This window comes from Lepus europaeus, chromosome 16, assembly GCF_033115175.1.
Source record: "Lepus europaeus isolate LE1 chromosome 16, mLepTim1.pri, whole genome shotgun sequence".
In the NCBI taxonomy this organism is placed as follows: Eukaryota; Metazoa; Chordata; class Mammalia; order Lagomorpha; family Leporidae; genus Lepus; species Lepus europaeus.
In genome coordinates, this window is record NC_084842.1 from 76,758,440 (window position 1) to 76,779,231 (window position 20,792).

Sequence of the window (20,792 nt, forward strand, 5' to 3'; positions counted from 1 at the left end):
GCCCTCACTGGAGAATAATCACTGCCCAGAGACTGCTGAGAAGATAGATGGCGCTGAGCAAGCACGTTGAAGGATGAGCAGGGATTTTTCAGGCATAGCTACAGCCCATGTTGGCAAGTAGAAAGGGTTTATGCTAAGAAAGTGAAAACATTACTTTTTTTTTCCAATAAAATACATAGTTATAATGGCATTGATCTTATTTACCAGATTTGTAAGTTGAATGTGACGCATGTCACAATTTCTCGAAATGGGTTTCATTGGTAAAATGGATATTTATACAGAGAGTAGCAGTAGGAACGTAAATTGTTTTTTTAAAATGGATTTTATTCTCTCCATTCCCTAAGAACATATGTTTCGTGCCTGCTCTTTGTTAAGCATTTTAGGCCAGGTAGTGTGTCAGGTAATTTCCATACCATTTCATTCTCAGAACTACCCTGCAAGTTTAATCACCTCCTTAATGCCAGCATCCAGCTTGGAACCCGTTTGGACTGCGGGGACTCTACTGAAATGGGGAACACACGGCATGGAGTGGCATTCAGGAAGAGTATGATGAGCTCAGTTTTACATCTCATGCATTTGGGATCCTGCTGAACTATAGGAAGTGTCCAAAGGCTAATAATTTAGAAGTCTGCATCTTTGAAGTCAAGCTTATGGCAGAAAATGTTGACTTTGGAATCATTAGGACTAAGTGGCCCTTAAAGCCCTGAGAATGCCTGGGATGGCCTAGACTCAAAGAGTAGGAACAAGAGAAGAAATCCACAGAGACCGCTGCTCTAAATTGCAGTACTTAAAGAGACACAAAATCAGATAATCATCGAACGAGGGGGAAAGTCAGCAGAGGAGCAACTGAAAGCTAAGTCAGGAGTGAGGATTTGTCTTGGCCAGGCATGTCAGACAATATGTATTACAGGTCGAATATAGCAACATCTAAGTAGTGTTCATCTAATTTTGCAACAAAGCAATTAGTAGTGATTTTGTTTAAAATATCAATATCAATAAATAATAACATAACATAATAAATATATAATAATAAAAACTGTGGTGGGAAAACAAGATGGACAAAATATGACTAATGGAATGTAAGGGAATAGAGCATTAAGATATAGAGCTTTATTAAAGCATTAGTGGAAAAGGGAGAAGGAGGGAGGAGGAACAAATGAAATCAGGGAGGGGAGTGGTACATGAATGAGGATATGGGATTGAAAAAGGTGATTTGCTTTTTTTTTTAACAGGAGAGCCTTGGGCATACTTGGCTGGCCTTAGCTGTTCACTTCCAGGCCTCTAGTTATGAACTGAGATTGCAAAATATAATTAACCTGGCATGCAATAAGCACCACCGTAGGACCATAGGATGGGGCAATCATGGCTCACATTTCCACTGACACAAGAAAGGATGTGTAAATTGTTGTCAGTTTACAGAGAATTGAAAAAGGGAGGCTCAGTAGCCAAGATAATAAATGTTCAGTACATAGGAAGAGTTGAAGATAGAAGTCAGAGAAGTAATAAATCAATAATGATCTCTGGGAAAATTGGGTCAGATCCATAATCCAGGTAGAGGGATCAGTTGTAGGCAGGAAACTGCATATTCTCCCCTGACCTCTTCAGAGAGGGTTCTTCCCAGTCAACCCACCAGGAATTCCCCACACCCCTCTGGTAGACCTCCATGCTTTGACTCCTTCCCTTTCCTTCTAACACCTATCATTCTCTAAATGAATCCCACCTATCAATTTGTTTGTTAATATCCAAACTTGTCTGCCTTTCAAATAAAAGCTCCATTTTTTATGGATATTTGTTTGTCCTATTCCCTATTTCTACATCATCATCTGAAATCTAAAATAATACCTAGAAAACATTCAAATACTTATGGAGGTATAGGACAAAAAGAAAAAAGGAGGGAGGAAGAGAGATTCAGAGAGAGGAACCATCCCTGTTTTAGCCATAACTACAGATTGACTGCTTCTTTCTTCTTTTTAATGACAGATGAGATACAACATTCACTAGTATGTATGTACTGGGCAATTTTTAAAATTTAGAATGTTAAATTCTATTGGGATCAATATCAAGGATTAGCTAAAAAATAAAATATTTCCTCTAAGAAGGAAACACATGTAATGGATGTTTATGTTACGTATTGGCATAGGCTTGTGCTTGTGAGCAAACTGAAAGATGTAGAATAATGTAAATTTTACTGTAAAATGAAGACAAAGGGTATGCCCTAAAATTCTATCACAGGCTCAAAAATGAAATGTCTATGATTTAGTAATAGAAGATTCTCAAAAGTTATACTGCAGTTTGCATAATGTAACATTTAAGAATTTCTTGAATAAAAGGGTTTCCCAAATATCTCAACAGTGAAACTGAATAAAATTGCCTTTCATTGAAACCTTTGGCAACTGGATACCCTCTTGTCTCCAAGTCAGCAGTGAGCTGTAGGTTGAACACATGTGGAAACAATACAGTAGGTGAACTTGCAGAAGAACTTTGACAGCTACTCTCCTTGAATATCTAATAGGAGGAAAACTTTTCTGAAAAGGAAAAACCGTGCGGCTGCATTTAATTCTCTTGGGAGGCTCTGCTGATAGCATAAGTCATGCATAGACACACACACAAAAGCTTTTCCTACTGAAGATTGCTGGTGCTTCTTCATCATAGGGGATTGTGTGTGTGTGCACTCTACAAATATATGCACAAAGTCACTTATCTCCTAGAAAAAACATGAAATATGATTTTGACAAAAAATCCAGCACTCCAGCCTTCATTTCAAAATCAATGAACTTTGCAAGTCACTTAAGAATTTTACAGTATGTATTTGGTCTGTAAATGTAAGAAAAAAACTGTTTTCTCTATAAAATAACACATGCACTTAAAAGTATTTATTTTATTTGTTTGAATGGTAGTGTGACAGTGTGACAGAGAGAAGGGAGAAGAGATAAAGAGATCTCTCATCTGCTGGTTCACTCCCCCAGTGGTTGTTCTCTCCCCTAGAACTCCACCTGGGTCCCCACATGATGGAAGGGACCCAAATATGAGAGAATCTCCTACTGCTTTCCTAGATACATTAGCAGGGAGCTAGATCAAAATCAGAAAAGCAGGGCTTTGAGCATGTTCTCTGTAAGGGATGTGGGCATCACAGGTGGTGGCTTGACATCTGTGCCACAACACCAGCCCCAATACATAGATTCTAATACAAACTAATATAAAGAGAGAGTGTTGTAATAATGTGGGATGGAAATAGAATGAAAATAATGCAATTTTCCAGATTAAGAAAACAAGTCTTTTTGTCAATAATGAGTAAATGTGGACAGAAAGATCAAAATTTTTGTTTTTGAGAGCTGGGGTTTGTGACAATGGTTAAGATGTTCTTTGGGATACCTTGGTTCTGTATTATGGTGCCTCAGTTCAAACCCTGGATCTGCTGCTCATTACAACTTACTGCTAACACATACTTGATGGCTCAATCACTTGAGTCCTTGCAACCTTTATGGAGGACCCAGATTGATTTCCAGGCTATTGGTTTTTGTCTGGCCTCTTTTGGCAGTTGTGAGCATTTGGGGAGTGAATCAGAGGATTGAAGATCTCTCTCTGACTCTGTCTAATACTTACTGATAGAATTAAAAAGGAGAGAACGATCCAACATGGGAAGTGGGATACACAGCAGACTCATAGAATGGCAGATGTCCTAAGCAGCACTCTGACCTCAGAATCAGCCCTTAAGGCATTCGGATCCAGCTAAAAAGCCCATGAGAGTATTTCAGGCATGGAAAGCCAAAACACTCTGGTAAAAAAGAAAAAAATGACCTAAATGAAAGATCTCTGTGAGTGAGATCCCAGCAGAAAGAATGGGCCATTAAAGAAAGAGGTACCTTTCTCTGAAGGGAGGAGAGAACTTCCACTTTGACTATGGCCTTGTCTAAATAAGATCAGAGTTGGCGAACTCAAGAGGCTTCCATAGCCTTGGCAGCTCATGACAAGAGCCTCGGGTGATTACTAATGTCATAAATAAGAGTGTCAACTGTTAAATCAGCAACAGGAGTCACTGTGCACTTACTCCCCATGTAGGATCTCTGTCCTTAATGTGTTGTAATATGTGAATTAATGGTATAACTAGTACTCAAACAGAACTTTATATTTTGTGTTTCTGTGGGTGCAAACTGTTGAAATCTTTACTTAGTATATACTAAATTGATCTTCTGTATATAAAGATAATTGAAAATGAATTGTGATGAAGAATGGGATGTTAGAGGGAGTGGAAGATGGGATGGTTGTGGGTGGGAGGATGGTTACGGGGGAAAAAGCAGCTATAATTCAAAAGTTGTACTTTTGAAATTTATATTTATTAAATAAAAGTTAAAAAAAGAAAATAAATAAATGAACAAATAAATATTCAAGCTATCTCTTGAATGTCAATGATGCCAGTTAAAATGATTAGGTAGTAATATGTAAGAAACATAGTACACAGCGGAGTTTTGAAGGTATATTCAGAGTGGGGGATGTTCAGCCTGTGGGCTGATAAGGTCTGGTCTGTAAGTCTTTTGTCTGACCTTGCCAAGGCAACTGTAGTTGGGACTCAAAATTCAATACATCTATAGCAGGTTAATTTTTGAGTTGATAATTTTGCATGGCCCATGAATGATGCTGTAAATATCAAAATGACCCTTGGCAGAAAAGATGTTTCCCACCTCTGAAACCTTTAAGTTTCTCTAGAAGTTCAAGGAAGCTTCTCACAGGGACAGTAGCGTATCCATTTAATTATCCATTTATTTATTAAAAATACAGATTCAGCTATTTTCAGCACTGTACCAGCTGCTTAATAAAAATGTAAAATTTCAGTCTACATCTTTAAGGTATTCAGTTTTACTATATATTATGTGTTGAGGCAATTGGTAGAGACTTCCGTAAATTGTGTAATGACAGATTCAGTGTAAACACTAGATCCTCACAAGAGGTGTCTTCTTCAGAGTCCCTTGATATAGAGGAAGCCACCTATCACAAACAGAAGTAAAAGCATTTATTACAGAAATCTTGGTCACCTCTGTACTTGGGGTCCAGTCCTCAGCACTGCTGCAGCACAACCCAGGAAGCCTAAACCGCTACCTTGTGACTACTGCATGTAATCCCCTCCTCTGTGCCTGTGTCCGTGAAACAAATGGCAAACGGGTCTAAAATCTGTACATTTGTGAGGTGGTTCTGCTTCTAATGTCAGAGACGAGTGCTACTCTGGATTTTGGGAAGCATTTGACACTGCTATGCTAAGATAAATGCAAGAGCAACTTGGTAAACTTGTCAAATTTAAAGAAATAGTGCAAATACAACATACTTTTGTTTTTAAAAAATTACTGTCATTTATTTGAGAGTCACAGAGATAGAGGAGAAAAGAAAGAGCTCCCGTCTGCTGATCTACTCCCCAAATGCCTGCAACAGTGAAGGCTGGGCCAGGGCCAAACCTGGAATCCTGAAAGTCAATCTGATAAAAGGAAAATGATGTTTTGCCAGGCTATAATATCATCTGAGTGAAAAGACTTTGTAAGTGTTCTTGTGAAAACTTACTGAAATTTCTTAAAAAATTCTTAAAGGGCTTTTAATTTGCTAATAAGTAAGGGAAAGGGAATTTACACAACACCAGAGCCCCAAGTGCTCTTTTCTCAGGATGAAATGGGTCTCACAATTGACTGTACCTCAGTGTTGTCATCTAATCCTTTGTTATTCTTCCTGTTACCTAGGGAAGCCTGAGGAATTTGGTGAAGTCTGGGATGAAGATCAAGTGAGACCAAGACTGGAAGAGAGAACATCTCTTGTGGGTAGAGAGGTTTGTCTGTAGAAAGATTCTGAGTAATCATACAACGTGAAGTCAGGGGAGAGGATCCTCAATACGCACAGGTCAGGAGAAGGGTTATTGATGTAAGAGTAGTGTATGATTACAAAGGAATGAGGCCCCATGTGGGCTAGACAGGGTCCTGAACAAAGGACGAGTCATTATTAAAGGACCCAAGAAATGTGCTGCCTACACCATGAACAAGTTTTCCCATTGAGTGGCAAACAGAAACAGAAAGAGGGGGCTTGATAAAAATCAGGTGGGCTTTAAGGCCTTGCCAGTTATGAGACCCAGAACTAGCTATCTCTTCACATGGGGTACATCATACTGGAGGTGTGAACCTCCATGGTGCCTTAGGGAAGGCACCCTGTTGGCTTCCATTACCCAGCTGGCCTGGGAGGAGAGCTGGCCAGGTAAAGGCAGGTGGCATCTCTAACAGGAAACTTACAGTTCTGCCTGCAATGATTCTGACCCTATTTGGCCTTCCCCTCCACAGCGGTGGTTACTTTGGAAGCTGGGCAGAGTGAAGGGCTTTTCAGCTTAGAGCCAACAAAATCCTCAGCTCTGACCTAGGAGTCCTTTGACTCCAGGGCAGTTCTTTTTCCAGTGACCAAACTCTTGGCTGGCAAAGTTGCCAGGGGTCTTCATAAGCTGACTCTGCTGAAGCCCTGACTTTCTACATTGAAAACCAATGCAGTGGACTGGCCTGTTGGGTCTCCTTGATGGCAGATCACTGTGTCAAGCATCCATTAATTGGCCTGCCACCTATCTTTACATTGCTTCTGCTGCCTACCTTCTTCTTGGCTTTTGTTAAAGCAGACCAGATGAAAACTTCTAAGAGAACGTAAGTCTGGTTATCAGGGCAAAAACCTCTATAATCCAAAAGTTGTACTTTTGAAATTTATATTTATTAAATAAAAGTTTTCTTTAAAAAAAACAAAAAAGAGAATGTAAGTCAAGGAGTGCTTAAGTCCCATCTCTAATCTTTGGTGGCCTAAAGTAGAAGTCTACAGTCACAGGTAGGTTCTGATAGTGTTTTTCCTGTGAGGTAGACAATGCCCATGAGTAAAGCTGTATTCTCACTTTAACATCAAACATGATGACCATCATACACAAAATTTGAAGTCATTAATAAAACATTCTCTCCCTTCCTTTGGTCTGAAAGGGAGGTTTTGCCTGTTTACTGTGCCAGTGACAAAGTAAATCTAGCTGTAAAATCACAATTTAAGCTTTCATTTTGACTATGTTATTATTTTTCTAAAAGATTTATTTTATTTATTTGAAAGTCAGAGTTACAGAGAGAGGTAGAGTTAGAGAGAGAGAGAGGTCTTCCATCTGCTGGTTCACTCCCCAAATGGCTGCAATGGCCAGAGCTGTACCAATCCGAAGCCAGTAGCCAGGAGCTTCTTCTGGGTCTCCCACATGGGTGCAGGGGTCCAAGGATTTGGGCCATCCTCCACTGCTTTTTCAGGCCATAACAGAGAGCTGGATTGGAAGAGGAACAGCTGGGACTAGAACCAGTGCCCATGTGAGATGCCGGTGCTTCAGGCCAAGGCATTAACCCAGTACGCCACAGCGCCAGCCCCGACTATGTTATTACAGAAAAGTGTTAACCATCCCATTCATAAGGTCTAAAGATCAAACTCTACATCCTGAGGAGTCCTTCAGTATAGGGTCAATTTTCCATCTTGAAGAGAATAGAGAAATGAGGGAACAAGTCAGGCTTCCCACGTCACTTACTGTCAATAACTTAATATCAAATGAAAACATAGCAGGGAATTTTAACTGTTAAATAACAACTTAGGAAAACATCTACCAGAAGGTCCAATGCCTTCTATAAATTTGAAGACAAGAGTACATGTATTTGGTAACATCACATAAGTATCTAACACAAGTGTAACTTTTTGACCATCAAACCCCAAGCACAAACATGTCAATGACTTAGACAGTTTTAGTTTCTTTCCACCAAATTTAAAATGTCTGATATGGAGACTTAGGTCACATGAATCAAACATGTATCTTCAATTATTTAGCACTTTAAATTTAAGAGCCATCTTTTATCTATAAACCAATTAAAAAAGAATTCTTAATAAATTTTCCCATGTAGGCCGGCGCCGTGGCTCAACAGGCTAATCCTCCACCTTGTGGCGCCGGCACACCGGGTTCTAGTCCCGGTTGGGGCACCGGATTCTATCCTGGTTGCCCCTCTTCCAGGCCAGCTCTCTGCTATGGCCCGGGAAGGCAGTGGAGGATGGCCCAAGTGCTTGGGCCCTGCACCCTCATGGGAGACCAGGAGAAGCACCTGGCTCCAAGCTTCGGATCAGCGCGATGCGCCGGCCGCAGCGGCCATTGGAGGGTGAACCAACGGCAAAGGAAGACCTTTCTCTCTGTCTGTCTCTCACAATCCACTCTGCCTGTCAAAAAAAAAAAAAAAAAAATTCCCATGTAGATATACAATATGTATGCATGTATAATATAACATACAAGATAGAATAATAGTATAAATAATAAAGTGGTTTCAGTAATAGCTTCTTAAAATCTTTGATTTTTTAAATTATCAATTGATTTGAATCATTTTCTACTCTTTTTTTTTTTTTTTTTGACAGGCAGAGTGGACAGTGAGAGAGAGAGACAGAGAGAAAGGTCTTCCTTTTGCCGTTGGTTCACCCTCCAATGGCCGCCGCGGTAGGCGCGCTGCGGCCGGCGCACCGCGCTGATCCGATGGCAGGAGCCAGGTGCTTCTCCTGGTCTCCCATGGGGTGCAGGGCCCAAGTACCTGGGCCATCCTCCACTGCACTCCCTGGCCACAGCAGAGAGCTGGCCTCATTTTCTACTCTTAATAACCTCAGTTAACCATATTTTTGTTTTCATTTGGAACCTGTAGTCCATTTTTGGCTTTATCTGCTTGAATAGCCATGCCAAAGTACTGAATACAATAGAAGTCACTGGAAAAAGTCCTTCAGAACCTATAAGAGGACACCGTTAAACACAGAACCAACAATGTATAAGTTTTCATGAGCAACAAATTGTGGATAACAAAAGATTTTAAATAGACAAGTTTAAAATTATAAACTCAATAACCAATAAGAAGAGGCACTTGCTTACTTCACACAATATTTTTGAAAGCACTTGTAGGATTTTATAAAACATTTATCCCTTTTAGGCCTCTGGGCCTTTCTCATTAAGATAACCATCATACCTGATAACACAAGACAATTAGACTTTTTAACTTTTGGACATTTATAGCAGTAGCATTTTATATTATAATAACTTAAAATTTAGCACCACTTCACATCTTGACAGTACCTTTAATATAATCCAAATAACCTTATTAGCTGGTGTCTCTACAAGATGAGAAACATATATCCTTTGATATTTCCAGGGCCCAACTGGAAATATCAAGTTCAAAGAATTTGGAAATTTGATTTTTTGAATGCCTGTCAAAGATGACAAGGAGGTTTAAAATATCTGGTAGACAAAGTCCCTTGACATCATGACATAATATAGACCAGATCTGATCACTGTTACAAGGCGATTGCTCAGATGCTTTAGAACAAAGCATAGCTCTTTTAAAACTCATTGGTCCCTAAACAATCAGAGCACAATAGAGACAGCAGAGAACACAACAGATTAACAGAACACAAAATCTGTCTCTTTGGTCATTCCAAGAATTGGAAATAAAATCTTAAATATAATAGTTAGTGCATGGAATTACCCATACGTTGGGACAATTTTAACCAGAGTCAGAGCTAGGGAAGGAAAAATAGCTAACTGGAGATGGCTAGAAAACTGACAGAGAGTCATCAATAAAACAAAAACTATCAAAAGGAATTGCTGCAAGTTTTAAAAAGATTTTTAAGATGATTTCAAAATACTTACAAAATATATGTATTGCAAAAACCTCATTGCTTTAACAGAGGATCAGATTCTAATTCTATTTAAAGACTTCCAAATTAAGACATTTTCTACATAACATAACATAACATCAAATTTCAACCTTAGTTACTTTCAAGTGGTGTTGAACTATTTTCATATGGACAATTTATGAAAACATTTTAGCAAACCCAAATAGTTTTTCTATAGAATATAAGGTGCTAAGAGTACCAATGTTCACATTTAGATACATTTATCATTTGCCTTTACCCAATTTACATTAAACAATTACACCTAGATGACTGAAGATGCTGATATTATATCATTCCTTCATCTGAGTTAAGATCAACATTGCATATATATGGAATTCTACTCCTTTTATCTATCTATAAATCAGTGACATTAAACCAGAGATGCCCATTGCCATCAGAAACCCATTAAACCAAGTTGCTAAACAAGTTTGGCAAATTATTGCTCACATTATGTTAGGTTTAAAGGGAGAGGGCATCCATCAGGGCAGATGGGCAGCCCTCCAGAGATTCCTACGGAGAATCTGATAGGTGACAGATATGGAAAAGGAGATATGTCTGGAAACAGTAATTAACTCAGTGAGCCTGCTGGTTTGAAGGGCCAGTAGTCATGGTCCTTGTTTCACATAGGCCGGGAGAGAGATTTCTGAGGGTGATGTGAACATTGCTGGGTAGAGGACTGTATAGGTGTAGAATTTCTGAAATTTCTCTGAGGGTTTTATGGCCCTCTTGGTGAAGAGTGGAAGAGATGGCAAGGTAGCCAGGTTAAAAGAGTGACAGAATGGAGGAGGGAGGTTTAGCAAGAGAGAGGGAGGCAGTTTTGACCATTACAGAAAGTATTTAGAGGAGCAGCGAGAGATGAAGATCTTGTTGGGATATGAGGTAAAGGAAAAACTCATTGAGCCATGGAGCCCGGAGCACATGGCCTCACTCCAGATTGTGTCTGGTCTCACCAACAAATTAATCTCTGAGGAAGGAAGAAGAAAACCAGTTTTCAGCTGATACCCTAATAGGCCAAAAACCCATCAAAGTCCTGTTTATCCTGTCTGGCTTGCTCATGATAAAACAAAGAGCCATCAGAAGGGTGGGATAGGTGACTTGTTTACAGTAAACTCTGAGCTCAGAAGGATGGAATTGTCACTCCCTTGCTATTTCTATGGTAGAATTGAGACAGGACTGGGAGGGGCAAAGGCAAGCTGGACAGCCAATGGCTGGAGGGTGAAAACTCCCTGAAGATTTTCCTATACCCGGACTATGGAGGTTGAGGCAATAGAGGTGGCCCCCAATAGTGGGTAAGTACTGAGAAAGTTGATCCCGTTGTTAACGAGGAAAGAAATTGGCCTACCTGTTACTGCCAGTGTTACCCTGCGCTCCCGCGGAGTGATGGTCATGGTCAATTACGGGAGTCTGGGCTCCTTTTATCCTACAAAGTTAACTTGGGGCATGGGTGTAGTGGGTGGCCTAATGACCCAATGGACAAGAGGACAATCCACCCCCCATGGCCTTTCAGCAACATTTAGGACAAGGACCCTGAGGGTCCCTAGGGTTGGAACATATGTTGGCCCGGTGGCCTGTGTGGCCACATTTAAAGCACAGAGCCAGAGGACTCCTGCAGTCAGTGGGGCTGCTGGAGGCAGTCAGTTGTTGAAAGGCCTTGGCCAGCATTCAAAATTTTTCCATTTGGGCTCTCTCATCCTGCCAATTATATACTTTAAAGACCATCTCTAGGATTTTTGCCTGAGGGGTTAATGGACTCCTCTCAAGCTGCTTTAACTCTGTCTTCCTGGCGGAGTTTTTGAAGCCAGCTAATAAGCAGGTAGCAAAAAGATTTCTGGCCATTATGACATGGGGAGAGTTATAATCCCAGTTTGGGTCTTGGTTCCATGACCACATCTGCACCTATGGGATGGGTTGGGTCAGTTTGATGATTCTCATCTCATCTCTCATTTCATCATGGAGATGAAATCAGACAAGACCCTCTAAAATTTACACTGAACTGTGGCCCCTTAAAGTTCCATAGAAATGCTATCTGGGGTGCCACATATGCTACCGGAATTGGGGGTACCTTACGATTTCACCACGGGCTTATTACTAAATCTCCAATATTAATAAGCCCAAGAGGTTTCTTGCCTAATATTTAGAGAAGAATTCTAAATACTGGCACAGATAAACGAGGTAGCATGGTACATTTTAAGCTTTTATTTAGTGAGAAAGGTGCATAGGAGAGTGAGAGCTTTATTTAAGAGAGAGAGGTAAATAGGGGTTTATACCAAGCACCGGGAACCAGCCACATGGAGGAGCATCTAGGCCTGTATCTGGGCCAGCAAGCCTAGAGCACATGGCCCAAAGGCCATGCACCCTGGAGACGTGGGGCTACAGCAAGCCCCTTCCTGACAAGAGGCCAGGGAAGAAGAGCAGCCTGGACACATTGTGTCCTAGGATTTTAACCACTTCCAAAAGGGTGTGGTTAATTACCGATTGGCTGGTTGGCACCCAGGTGTGGTCAGGTAGGGACATGAGGTCACACAGGGGCGTGGCGAAGGCATGTTCTTCCAGCTCACAAACCTAACAGATTTTAACCTGTATGCCTGCCTACTTCAGAGATGGGCCTATTCCCAAACTCACCTTTGGTCCTCCATGAGGAAGGTCTTAGAAAGGGTCACAAAAACATCATGGAAAGTCAGGTCACAAGATTGGGTTAAATATTGAAACTCTTTTTTTTTTTTAATTAAACTTTTATTTAATGAATATAAATTTCCAAAGTATAGCTTATGGGTTACAATGGCTTCCCCCCTCCCATATCTTCCCTCCCACCCGCAACCCTCCCCTTTCCCGCTCCCTTTCCCCTTCCTTTCATGTAAAGATTCATTTTCAATTCTCTTTGTATACAGAAGATCAGTTTAGTATATATTAGGTAAAGATTTCAACATTTTGCCCATATAGCAACATAAAGTGAAAAAACTACCATTGGATTACTAATTATAGCATTAAATAGCAATGTACAGCACATTAAAGACAGAGATCCTACATAATTTTTTTTCAAATTAATTAATTTTCTATGCCATTTCCATTTTAACACCAGGTTGTTTTTTTTTTCATTTCCAATTCTCTTTATATACAGAAGATCACTTCAGTATATAATTAGTAAAGACCTCATCAGTTTGTGCCCACACAGAAACGCAAAGTATAAAAATACTGTTTCAGTACTAGTTATAGCATCACTTGGCTTTAGACGACACATTAGGGACAGATCCCACATGGGGTGTAAGTACACAGTGACTCCTGTTGCTGATTTAACAATTTGACACTCCTGTTCATGGCGTCAGTAATCTTCCTAGGCTCTAGTCATGAGTTGCCAGGGCTATGGAAGCCTTTAGAGTTCGCTGACTTTGATCTTATTCCGATAGGGTCATAGTCAAAGTGGAAGTTCTCTCCTCCCTTCGGAGAAGGGTACCTCCTTCTTTGATGGCCCCGTTCTTTCCACTGGGATCTCACTCACAGAGACCTTTCATTTAGGTCTTTTTTTTTTTTTTCCATGATATCTTGGCTTTCCATGCCTGCTATACTCTCATGGGCTCTTCCGCCAGATCTGAATGCCTTGAGGGCTGATTCTGAGGCCAGAGTGTTGTTTAGGACGCCTGCCATTCTATGAGTCTGCTGTGTATCCCACTTCCCATGTTGGATCTTTCTCTCCCTTTTTGATTCTATCAGTTAGTATTAGCAGATACTTGTCTTGTTTGTGTGATCTCTTTGACTCTTAGACCTATCAGAGCTATCAATTGTGAGCTGAAATTGATCACTTGGACTAGTGCGATGGCATTGGTACATGCCATCTTGATGGGATTGTGTTGGAATCCCCTGGCACATTTCTAACTCCACCATTTGCGGCCAGTCCGATTGAGCATGTTCCAAATTGTTCATCTCCTCCCTCTCTTTTTCCACTCTTAGATTTAACAGGGATCACTTTTCAGTTAAAATTTAAACACCTAAGAATAATTGTGCGTGAAACTCTTTAATGTATGACATTGGGTTAGAGGTGAAGGAACCCAGTTTTTGTTAGATTTGTGAGATGAGCGAGTGAGAAAGAGACATGGACTCTGACTATGCCCTCTGTCCCCACCACTTCCTGTAGAGGTAACATGGATTTGGGCTCCCTGGCTGCCATTCCTGAGCAAGTGACTTGGGGACTGGGCACAGGAGAATGAGGGGAGGGCTAGAGGTGGTAGTGACAGGGCAAAGACAGAATGTTGGTTCCCTGGAATGGATGAGCAAAAAGGTTGGATTGAAGATTGGGTTTCCGATAAGGCAAAGAGAGTTGGGGAAGGGAGGGCAGAGGAGTAGAAATGGACAGACTGGTTCTGAGATAAGGGTGAGCAGGAGACAAGGGGGCTGGAAACTGAGGTCTGCAGGATTGAAGTAGAAGAAAGGGGTTGTGGCCTTTTAGTGGGAGCTTTAGAAGTTAAGAGAATTTGACCACAGAACATGAAGTACAGAGAGAAGGTTTCCAGTGGAGATAGGATAAAGCCTTAACCTAGGGAATTTCCTTCCACTTTCCCCAATGCTCACATAAGTGGTAAATATCCTGAATAATGTCGGGGTCAAAGGAGCCATTAAGCAGCCATTTGGAAAGGTTGTTGTGATTATACATGGGCCACACCTGATTACAAAGAAAGATGAGGTGATGGCTTTTGAGACTTAGGAGACAACGGAGAGGAGAGTCGGATGAAATGCCAGATGAGGAAGCTCCCACAGCAACCTGTGGGGTTAGACTGGTGAATATTAGAGATCATAACCAAATGACAGGGAGAGTACAGGAGCAGAGAGCAGGGGTCGTCACCCAGAGCCACTGGAGCCCAAGGTGCAGAGCCTGTGGAAGGGAAGCAGAGGGTGGGGTGTCACCCAAGCCCACTATTTCCCGAGGTTTATAGCCCATAGAGAGGTGTAGTGCCCATGGAGGGTGTGGTACCGGTAGCAGGACTTCCAGATAAAGCAGAGCAGAACCACACTCCTTGGTAGACGTCTTCATGAGAGAATTCCAGATTCCCTTTCTTACCTCAGAATTTTGGAGGGCCAAAATGAGAATCACAGAACATCCAGTGGTGAAGAAGGACGTCCGGGGTGAGTTTGTGGTTGGCAGGGATCCAGGATCTTGAAGCAGCTCAGATCCCTGAGAGGAGAGCAAGGTGGATGGGAGAGCCTGGATCTGAGTCATGGCACCAATGAAAGGCCGCCACAAAACACACAAACTACCTGAGTTAAAGAAAAGGTTTATTGTTGGGTGGGGGAAACTCTACAGGCTGGTGGGAGAGAGGGAAAAAAAGAGGCTGTGTGTGGAAAAGCAGGCCTAGTTATAGCTTTGCATGGATGAGGGAGTGGGAGCAGCGAATCCATTAGAGTTGGGGTGGACTTGTTGCTTACGATTGGGCCATTTGGTCACCTGACTGCTAGTAAACCAAGCTGGGTCCTGGAGAGGCCAAATTTATTGTACCAGGGTGGCAACTGGACCTGAGCCTAGGACGGCTTCCAGGGTTTGAGATGCGCCTCAGATACGATGACATAATTTCACTAACATTAATCACTGGTGAACTTATTTAATAAATATCATCAGTCTTTCTCTCAACTACAATGTTGGATACTGGGTTTAATGTAGAAAAAATATACTCGCATATATTGAATATTTTTGAGAACTAGAATGTCAAGTTCGTGGAAAAACTAAGCAATAAACATATAAATGAAGACATCTGCAAACACAATTCAAGTTTTTGGTGTGTATGTTATATTTTAAAAAGATGGCTAAGTACATTATCAAAAAATTGGGAAATACATATTAGAAAGTCTGATTTTAAATATAAGCCAAGTGATATATGAAAAAATTAGCTTTTTGAGGTACTGCTTTTGTGGTGGGAATGTCACATAGAATCCTTTCCCATATATATGAAAAAGTAATTAATGAAAAGTGTTTGAGTGGCATTTAACAGATGCTCAGATACCACAGATAAGAAAATAAGTGGTGGCTTCCAATAACAGTTTATTAATTACCATTGATTGAGTTATGAACACAGGTTTTTCACACAGGCAACTCTACAAACCATGGCTGCAGTGAATAAAATTAGAAATTTGATTTCCTAAGGAGTACGAGTTTACTTAATTAGTAAATTAAGTGCAAGTTAGTAAATATTTAAGTGTACTGGGCGTGGTCAGACAATGAAATCTCAGGAGTTGCTGTGCCAGGTCCAGAAATGAAGGATAAGAGGTTATCGGATACAATTCCAGACACATGAAAAAGGAGAATTTGTAAGCATTGTTGAGGGAAAGAGAATTGAATTAAGTTAAAGCCAGTATATATTCATTTTTCGCCGACGATTTCTCATTATGTTACCTAAACAACTATTACAGATGGAACATTACCTTCTAACTCGGGAAAGTTGTATGTGCCATGAATTGCTGAGAAGTCAACTGTAATTTGTAACAGTACGGATATCTTGCGACTGAAAGACTGAAATTACAGATCGTCACAGCAATTTATCTTTTCAGCGTAACATCTTTTCTCCTTAAAGATGTAGATTTCCACTTCATGCTTTATTTTCCTTAAGATTTTTTCTTTAGAAGACCCAGGGCATTTGACCTAAGGAGTTTCTTACAGGCAAGGTTTTGTTGATTGCATGTTTGTCCTCTGTGGGATCGCAGGATCCAGGTTCTTATTTCTGAGCTAAGAAAAGAATTCAAAGAAGAGACATAGGTAAATAGCAGCAGAGTAGCAAGATTTATTTACATGCAAAGCGAAAGTACACACAAAGGAAGGAGTGCTGGTGTCCCCAAGAGAGAACTGCCTTCCACAAGTTCAGGTTGATCCTTTTATATGATCTGGAGGCACAGGGCGTGGTATCCAGGGTGGGGCCTCATTGAATATTTAAAAAGGGGTGAAGTTTGGTTCAGATAGTGAGTACCATGCATGTCCTTGCCCATTTTAGAAATCTCAGATGTCTCCGTGGTGTTAGGTGCGTGATGGGAGATGTGTAGCTTTGTAATTTTGTTATAATAACCCCACGCTTAGCTAAAGGTTATTATGGGGATGTATCTGGCATCCGTGTTGGTTATTTTTAGTCAGTGCTGGTTGTACACAGCAAAACCAGGGAAGCTGTGGTTTCCTGCTGCACAGAAGGGCCATGTAGGTGGAGCTGTAGTGCAAGCCCGGTAGCAGAGAGCAGCTGATGTAGCTCCTCCTTACGAGTTAGCTCCCTGACAATATCATCTTTCCCCTCAGATTTTAGAGTGGTCTTTCTTTTCTTCCTCCTCCTCTTCTTCCTCTTCTTCTTCAAGATTTATTTATTGAAAGCAGAATAACAGAGAGAGAGAAAGGGGTGGGAGACAAAGAGAGAGCTTGCATCCACTGGTTCACACCTCAGATTGACGCAACAGCTGGGTCTGGGCCAACCTGAAGTCAGGAGTGAGGAACACCTTCTGGATCTCTCATGGGGGTCATAATGGCCCAAGAACTAGAGCTATCTCCCACTGTCATCCCAAGCCCACGAATAGGAAGCTGAATTGAAAGAAGAGGAGCTGGGACTCAAGTTGGTAGTCCAAAACGGGATACTGGTGTTACAAGCAGAGGTTTAACCTATTGTGCCACAGCTCTGGCCCCAGTGCTCATCTTCTGTAACTTCTTTGGCAATGGCTGGAATTCACATATGGCCATCATTTTTATGTGAAATTGCTGAATTCGGTCTGGAAGAGAAAAATATAACTATTAGGATGAATATTCATGAGCCAAAAAGGAACAAGAATAAGAAGCATGTTGGAAAGGGAGAGGACTTTCTGTTGCTTCCCCTGTGCCAGAAGCTGAGGGATTTCACTTACCAAAATCATGTAGATATTGGTATCATTCACCCAAGAAAAGGTATTCTGCTATATATACATATATATATATATATATATTTGAATTTACCTAATCAAAATATGAAAAAGTTAAGATTATTCAATATATGAACAAAAAATAACAATAAAGTACAAATATCTTTATTTATTTTTAGAATCATTACTTTTTATACTTTTATTCTGGGGATAATCAGGAAAAGAAAAAAAATAGCAAACCTGTTTAATTTCTGGCATGGAAATCCAGAAAAAAAGGAGTATTAACAAGCTCTATTGTACTATTTGTTTTAAATTATAACCATAATTATATAATATTGCCTCTCCCGGCAGAGGCCATAGGAATATTGCAAGTAGCCAAGTAGCCAGTGTTTTCTCTAACTGGCTTCTATTTGATCTAGTCATCAGCAATAGAATCCCAACGTCATTTTAGAATCACTAAACTTACTCTGAAACTCAACAGTTTTTATATAAAAATGCTATCAGGGCTGGCGCCGCAGCTCAACAGGCTGATCCTCCGCCTTGCGGCGCCGGCACACCGGGTTCTAGTCCCGGTCAGGTTGCCGGGTTCTATCCTGGTTGCCCCTCTTCCAGGCCAGCTCTCTGCTATGGCCGAGAGTGCAATGGAGGATGACCCAAGTGCTTGGGTCCTGCACCCACATGGGAGACCAGGAGAAGCACCTGGCTCCTGGCTTCGGATCAGCGTGGTGCGCTGGCCGTGGCGTGCTGGCCGCGGCGGCCATTGGAGGGTGAACCAGCGGCAAAAAGGAAGACCTTTCTCTCTGTCTCCCTTTCTCACTGTCTACTCTGCCTGTCAAAAAAAAAAAAAAAAAAAAAAAAAAAAAAAAGAAGAAGAAAGAAAGAAAGAAAGAAAAAATGCTATCAGAAATATGGTGCTAAGAAATTTGAGATTATTTCTGACTTACGTTAGACAGTTTGTTATTAGTAATATTGCTTAGAGGTCTGTGCTGTTTTTCCAGTTAATACTACAGGTTGTAAACATGAAAGAAGCAGTGCGTAACTTAAAGGCAAAGAGATTTGCTTTTCTCAAGTAATAGAAACATTAAAAGATTTATTTCACTTTAACATGGTACATGGTATTTGTTTTAGATACTTCATTTTCTCTTTTTAGTATTAGGAAATTTTTCTTGCATTGTGGTATTTAGTATTTTTTCTATTCTCTTACCTTTGTCTTTAAAAGATCTATTTTATTTATTTGAAAGACAGAGTTACAGAGAGAGGAAGAGAGAGAGGTCTTCCATCCACTACTTCACTCCCCAGATGGCCACAATGGCTGGAGCTGAGCCTATCTGAAGCCAGGAGCAAAGAGTTTCTTCTGGGTCTCCCATGTGGGTGCAAGGACTTGCTTCTTTCCCAGGCCTTAGCAGTGAGTTGGATCAGAATTGGAGCAGCCAGGACTCAAACTCATGCCCATTTGGGACACTGGCATTCAAGGAAGTGGACACACTGGCTATGCCACAACACAAGCCCCCAATTTAGCTCCCTGAAAATGTGCCTGGGAAAGCGGCAGATGATGACCCAAGTGTGTGGGCTCTTGCACCCTCTTGGGAGACCCTGAAGAGGCCCCAGTTTCCTGCCTTTGGCCTGGTATATCCCTGGCTGTTGTAGCCACTGGGAGGTGAGTTAGGAAATGTAGGATCTCTCTCTGTCTCTCCCTCTGTCTCTGTAGTTCTAACTTTCAAAGAAATAAATAAACCTTTAAGAAAAAGAATTTTAGTAAATTAAATTATAACACTTTTTCGTGGCAAAGAGTCAAAGTTTGCTATTTTACAGTTAAGAAAAACAATAGATTTCATATAAGCTGATTAACAAATTAGATGAAAACAACTCATCTCAAACAGCTCATCTAAATAGACACATATCTAAACACCTCCAAATCCAAAGCCACACAAGGAGCCCAAATATTCTGTGTCTTACAGAAATGTATGATTATGATTTGCTGTGTGTTATCCTGCTGCATAATAATATTATGGGATTTTGGGCCACAAACAAAGTGATATGGATATCAAATAGATTCCTTTTGGTTTTCAAGCCAGCCCTTTGAAAGAAGAGCGGTTTCTGGATGTATTCCAACATACCCAGTTTCTTTCCAAACAGAAACTCTGTGTTCAACACAAGGTAGCAGTGAAGACTACAGTACGTGACATAAGCTATCTTGTAAACTCTTCTGCTTACCAATGCACCTTCCCAGGTCTAAGACATATTTATAGACATGGGTTACAACTCAAGCATCTACAGCAATAAAAATGCACAAGGAATATAAATGTATGAAACAGGGAATGTAAACAAATGAACAAGGCTAAGGATTTTTTTTTTAATTTTCAATCCACATATATTTGTATAGCAAAGGCAAAGAAAATTCTTGTATCCTATGTTTAAGTATGCCCTAACACATTTTATTTTCAAATCACACAGTCCATAGAACTTACCTACATTTTGTGGAGAAATAGGTAAAATTATAATTCACGTTTCCTCCCTATGCTTTAATGTAAGGGAAATAGCACAATAGAACAGCAACAGCAAATGCAACAAATGGCGCTTGACACTTGGCCTAATTAGAACAGAAATGTCAGAAGTTATAGGGATATTTTAGAACTGAAATGTAGGTTCCATCCAAAGGGAGTACTTCCCTTCAGCTCCAGCTGATTTTTGTCATACACTAACACAGGCTCAACATGGCTAGATTTTCCACTTTTCCAAAACAAGCAGGAAATCTAGATTTTTGTGTGAAATGTTCCAGGATTTGAATGTTGACAACGAATCAATTAATTTTTAAACATTGTGTAAGCAACTATAGTGTGGGCCAAACAAAACACATCTGTAGGCCATGGGATACCACACATTTCTCCTTTTCAAGAAGCCCCAAAACATTTTTTTCCTACATTTTAATTCTTTTGTTTCAAGATCAAATTCAAGGGATACCTTCTGTTGAATCTTTCCTTGCATTTCTTACAGATTTTATGTGTTGTATTCCTCCCACTGCACCATATACCGACTTGTGGAAACATCCATTATCAAGCATTTGTTTGCATTTCAGTTCCTCATATACCAATGTAAACCCCTCCAGGTGAGAGGCTACAATATACACTGTACTCTAAAATTCCAGATACTATGAATGAGACCTTTTTCAGAAAAAGGGTCTCGGCAGATGTAATTAAGTTTAAAATCTCAAGATAAGATCATCCTGG